The sequence below is a fragment of the Neolamprologus multifasciatus genome, chromosome 17 (genome assembly GCF_963576455.1).
Source record: "Neolamprologus multifasciatus chromosome 17, fNeoMul1.2, whole genome shotgun sequence".
Classification (NCBI taxonomy): domain Eukaryota; kingdom Metazoa; phylum Chordata; class Actinopteri; order Cichliformes; family Cichlidae; genus Neolamprologus; species Neolamprologus multifasciatus.
In genome coordinates, this window is record NC_140455.1 from 33,557,816 (window position 1) to 33,563,815 (window position 6,000).

Below are 6,000 nucleotides of genomic sequence, written 5' to 3' on the forward strand. Positions count from 1 at the left end.
GCCCAGGAGGTTGCACACGCTTACATAACACTGATATCATGTGATTCTTTGTGATTTTTTATTTAGTTATATCTTTTCATTAAGTTTCATTAAGTAGTGGTAGTTAATTAAACCAGCATTCATTTAATATTGCATCCCTGATTCAGCGTATTATACACAGGTCAACTTGATAATTTGCAAAAACCTTGCAGCTTGATGTTGGCTCTAAGGAGATGAGTGGGAGCCAGTGTCTGTCCTCGAGACGAAGAGAATGTTCCTTTGCTGTGTCTAAAGTTGTCAATATTGACTGTATTGTACCACCTGTACGCATGAGGGGGCGTTCTAATACCCTGATTTTCATAAAAATCAGGGTATTAGAATTGTGTGGTGTCTGAAGTGAGATTTGATGCTGTCTGCTGTATGGTGTCCATCTCCCACGCGTGTGTTCATTAAATCATCGTTTGACTTGACCCGGCCGGACCAGTGTGGTTATTTTTGGTTTTCCTCCTGTATCCATCCTCAATATTTGAATCCGTAACAGTGGTTTAGGTGATTGTCCATTTGCACTATGAATGGTCATGCAATAAATTTTGCAACATTTGGCTAAATCTGTACCTGTACACTTCAGAATTCATCCTGGTACTCCTATCAGCATTCGCATCATCAATAAACATTGCCAGCCATACATGCCCATATTGCATGGGCATGTATGGCTGTTTCAAATCATGAGCTGTTACTTTCCTTTTTCAGTAATCTGCTATTACTGTCATTCTGGTACAAGTTAATCTTAGTTTAATCTGTCCAAAGAATGTTTTTCTTCCAGAAGTGTGCAGCCTCTTTTAGCTGTTTTCTACCAAAGTCTTATCTGGCCTTCCTGTTCTGAGTGTAACCAGTATTTTGCACCTTGTTGTAAATCATATGGATTTCTATTAATGGCTGTGTCTCTTGATTGCAAACTTTGACAAAGACGCACCTACCTCGAGTTTTCTTAGCTTAGTTAAATGTACAGAGGTCATTTTTTTAAAACAAGGAAATAATCCTGTCATCTTCCACTTTAGTTGTCTTCAATAGTCCTCCAGGTGTATTTGTATTGCTAATCTGGACAGTGTCTTTGTTCTTTTTGGTTTGGTTTGGTTTCCATAATTTGCTTGTACTCATACATTGATGGCTTCCCTAACTTGCATCAACATCTTTTTGGACCTCGTATCCAGTGAACAGTTATTAAATGTTCAATACTTAGACTCAACTTCAGATCTTGTATCAGCTTCTCTGAACAGCCCGTTCTCACTCCCGAGGCGTAACATGCCGACGTTTTGTCACGTCCCGCGGCGTTCCTGAGGAACGCGAAAGGAGACCTTCAGCGTTCTTATGGTACGCGGCGGGTTATGGCTGAAATCCAGTGCAATGATGCTCCCGCGGTAATAGACGTTCCAGCCCTAAACCTAACCTTATCCCTAGCCCTAACCATAACCTTTTTCCTGAACTTAACCAGGGCTTTAATGATGTTAAATAGCGTGTTTCTAAGCGATTTGAAGAAAAAGAGCGAACATGTGTAGATTGAGTCCATATGGTTCTCATATTTCCTCATTTTTCCGAGGTCGTCATTCAGGAACGTGGTGGGTAGCCGAAAACGTAATATGTTGACGATTTGTCACCTAGCGTAAAATGTTACGCTTTGGGAGTGAGAACGTGTTGCTCTGAAATAACAAGGGAACAGGACTCACCTGACCATGGAACTGTTTGCCAGCGCATTGTTGAATTGCTCTAAAAAATGGAGTTAAAGATTAATTCAATTCCTAAACTGTTAAGTAAGTTTACCTTGAATAAAGCTGAAAGTCTTCAATCAAATCTTGATTGTTGGATTTTAAATGCACTGTCCAACTATGGGCCTAAGTAAAATTAATTAATTACCTAAAAGAGGTTAAAAGACTAGAGACATACAGAAAACTTACTTTGAACTGACACTATGACTTAGATCACATTTCTTTAAAAAACCCAGCAGCTTTACAGTATTAAGGCTAAATATGTTGTGCTTCCAATTAACAACATTTTTCTCAATTACTGAGGCAATAAAAAAGGAAAAACCTCCATAAACTGGCTATTACATAAAAGGAAATTACAGATTAATTATCTTATACCCACATGGCTCTCGTTTAATCATTTTCTTTATGTAGCAAATATGTCACCTACGGAGGTAATGTTATGTCTCTTGTTGCTCTAACCTTGACAGATTATTGGCCAAGCTGAGAAAACGCAAACCGTTTTATGGGTTGAAAATATTGGCAGGGGAAAGCATCCTTGTGAGGTAAGCAGCTGTGTTGGCCATATTGTGTATTGATCCACCCTGTGCTGTGAGAGCTGCACTTAATTAGATTTATATTGTAAACAAAGACTCACAGTATGAAATTTGAATTAGCAGGTAAATGTTATCCATCAAAGCAAATAATAATATTTTGTGCTGTGCGATGCAGTATTGGTATTTAGAAGATTTATCTGTGCTGTAAAAGGAGGGAGAATCTTTTACCCTGAGGGTTTACTGCAGGCTGTGGAGCGGCATGTAGCCCACATACTCTTTCCCTCTTCTCTGCACGCGTTGCTCTCCAAAGAAACTACTGCTTGACATCAACTGACAAACAGTAGCGTGCAGGAATTCAAACAGAGTGGCACGTGTTCTCATATTCAACAAGAAAAAAAAAAAGCACATGCACGTATTTGAAGCTAAGAAAGTGGGCCGACTTACCTAAGGCATGGATACACTCACTCTATAATATTTGCCCCAATTTGACTCACTAATTGTGTTTTTATACTCCGACGAGCTCTTTTGTGACAGTACCTGCTTATAGTTGTTGCTCCAGGAAACCCCGCATTGTCCTGTCTTAATCAAATTAAACCATGTAAAGGCATGACTCCAAATGGTGTCAAAAAAAAAGAAGAAACAACAACAACAAAAACCCCTCAAGGATATGGAGCAGATTATTGGAATTCAATCTTGTGTAATTGTACACCTCTCCCCCACCAGTTGAGATTTTTTTTTTTAAATAGTCCCTTTGAGATCTTGATTCCTGCTCCTGGTATTCCTCTTTGCAATGAGTCACACAGTGTGGTGCACAGGATGATCCAGCCAGATCACTGCCTTAACTCTCAGAGTAAAAGTCAAGTATGGGGGTGCCGAATGGTTCAAAGTCGGATTTAACGAGTAAAGACCTTCCCTTCTCCCTGTTTATCTTGGAATCAAAAGACTTTGTTTCCTGCATGAAGTCTGAAAGGATTCTGATGGATTTACGCTTCTTGTTTGATGAGATTCCCGCACATTCCCAGAGGCGCACTGTAGGATGCAACAGATACTTGAACCAAATACCTTTATATACCTAGAAGTTTCTTATAGTCCCTCTATTTATATTTACATCTGAAGAGCCGTTGATGTATATCTGCTTCTAACATCACTGCAGAAGCGACATGTTGTGCACAGTATAGCTTAGCTTGCAGTGTTTTCAATCTTTGCCAGGTTGCAGAGAGGTAATGAGCAACTTCCAAGTAGCTTGACAATAGTGTGGCACCACTACTAGAAGACCTTTTATAATTAACCTCATCTTCATTGATTTCGTTTAGTAAAATCACATTGTTTACGATTTAAAATTCACCTTTTGCAATAAAACATTATTTCCATGTATTGAACTATTAACTATTAAATTAAACTTAATAGTTTAGATTAAAATATTTTCAGAATCAAATGCATTATTATTTGTTATGCTTTTAAGGAAAAATTATGTTATCTCTGCAGTTTGTGTTTTTCATATATGCAAAAGAAACATTTTAACTTTAAGCACATTAACAATAGAAAGCATTAGAGGTACAACACATTGTTTTCAGAGGACAGAGAGATCTTATTTGGACCTTTAAATGTACTATAGTTTTACCACAGGGAACCATAAATTGTACAAAAACCAATATTGAACATGCATCGTGTTGCTGTGCAAATTGCTATTTCCAATCAAAACCTAACAAAGCCACAACCGTAGATCATGATATTGTAATCAATATTACTGTGTCAACAGCCCCTTGAGCCCTAATCATCATTGTACAAAGCAATTTTCTGGAATTGCGTTAATCGCTCGCTCAAATATTGCCTCAAAGTCACATTTTCTGTCTTTCTTAAAACCTATTACATCAATCATGTCTTTAAAGCTGAATAAATGATGTAACTGTTAACTGATTGTATTTGTATTTTAATATTAACATTATTAGAAAAATTCTCAACTTTTTCTTGAGGTTCCTCAAACAGTTTTAAAGGGGACAGTGGAGAGCTTACTTACCTTCAAGATGATAAATGTAAAGTGATTGTTCAAAATGTTTTTGTTTTTTTTTCAAACATGTGTTTAACTTTCATTTTCAACAGCAAATACTGTATATATGTATATATATCGTATATATAAGTGGTCAAAGCCTTTAATGGTCCACATTACATTTTGTGTTGGTGATGGCTTGTTGAAAACATGGTTGTAATTAACCGTCAGTAACTAAGAGGATGTTTGTGATGCACTTTAAAGGGTAGTGTAGTGTGGTTTCAAGGGGATCCTGATAGAGATTTCATTGATATAAACAAGTTCTACCAGTTGATTGAGATGCTAATAAATTTTTATCTGCTGGCTTGAGAGATGTGGATACCCAAGTTTGTGAACGTGATAACTCGAGAAAGAAAGGACGTAGGAGTTTCAAATTGATACCAAAGGTGTACCTACTGAAACTCTCAGACGGGTTTGAATATCAATAACCACGACCTCCAGGTCAAGCTCAGAGGTCAAGTTTTCTGAAAAACTTCTGAATGCATAACTCATGAAGGAAGTCACCTAGGATTTTGAAATTGATACCAAAGGTGTATCCATTAGGAGGCTAAGGGTACCAATATTTGAATAAAAAATGTTTCTTTAAACAATTATTTTACAGGTTCTTGAACTGTGCTCGATAGTTACACAGTAAACATCTGATCAGCTGAAACTTCTGTTAGTTGAAACTATTTTTTATGCTTTATTTAGGCTACGCAATATCAGTGATACTGTGGCCTATGAAGTGTAAATTTAAATATAGACACCACAGGGCATGGGGCATAGGCTAATGTGCATCACAGTCCATTGTTATATCTCAAAATGAATGAAAACCAGTGCTGAATTAGGGATGCCTCACAACATCCTTACAGAAAGACTGCCATACCAGAATTTGGGGGGATTTACCAGTGTGAGCACAGAACATACCACCATTCTGTCAGAGTTTTTTCTACCTCCGAGCTGTGTACAACTGTAGACATGGCAGAAGAAACGATATTGCCAGCGCAGCTAGATGGAAGTGTGAATAAAACAAGACAGTTTGTGCCTCCTTCCTGATGACATCCCACATGTCTTATAATATGGCAGGCATGATTAATCTGAGAACAATATGCGGTGTGTTATGTCTCACAGTCGGCGAAAAAGGCAACATTGCATGACTCTATAATCACCTGGTTTTGACACAGTGTCCATGGCAGCACACAAAAATATTCTGTAGTCTAAAGCTATCATTAGAAGCACCGGTGACAACAGTAGATGAAACTCTAACCTAGGTTAGAGTTAATATATGACATTAATATGCATGTCACAAGCAAAAGGTACCCAAGAGCTCAGACTGCATTCATGGATCAGGTCAACCTCAACCCCAAACCATGCTCACTTAGTGCCTGTTTACCCGGGCCAATCATCACCCCATATGTGGCATACAGAAAAGGTGTTCAGTATCATAATCTTCAACCTCTGCAGTATCCATCCCGGGTCTCTGCTCAATCTTTTTTTAATGAAATGAAATGAAAGTGGCTCTGGGCAAATGCTAGTGTTGTTGGTTCTGAAATAAGGTCTTCATTTTAAATTACTTTTTTTCACTTCTCAAATGCTGAACTTCTTATTTTTAGTAGAATTTCGGCTGCGATGTGGTGATTTGAGTTTATTCTCAGATCTATGCTTCACACACTGTACTTTTTACCACAGGCTAGTAGGA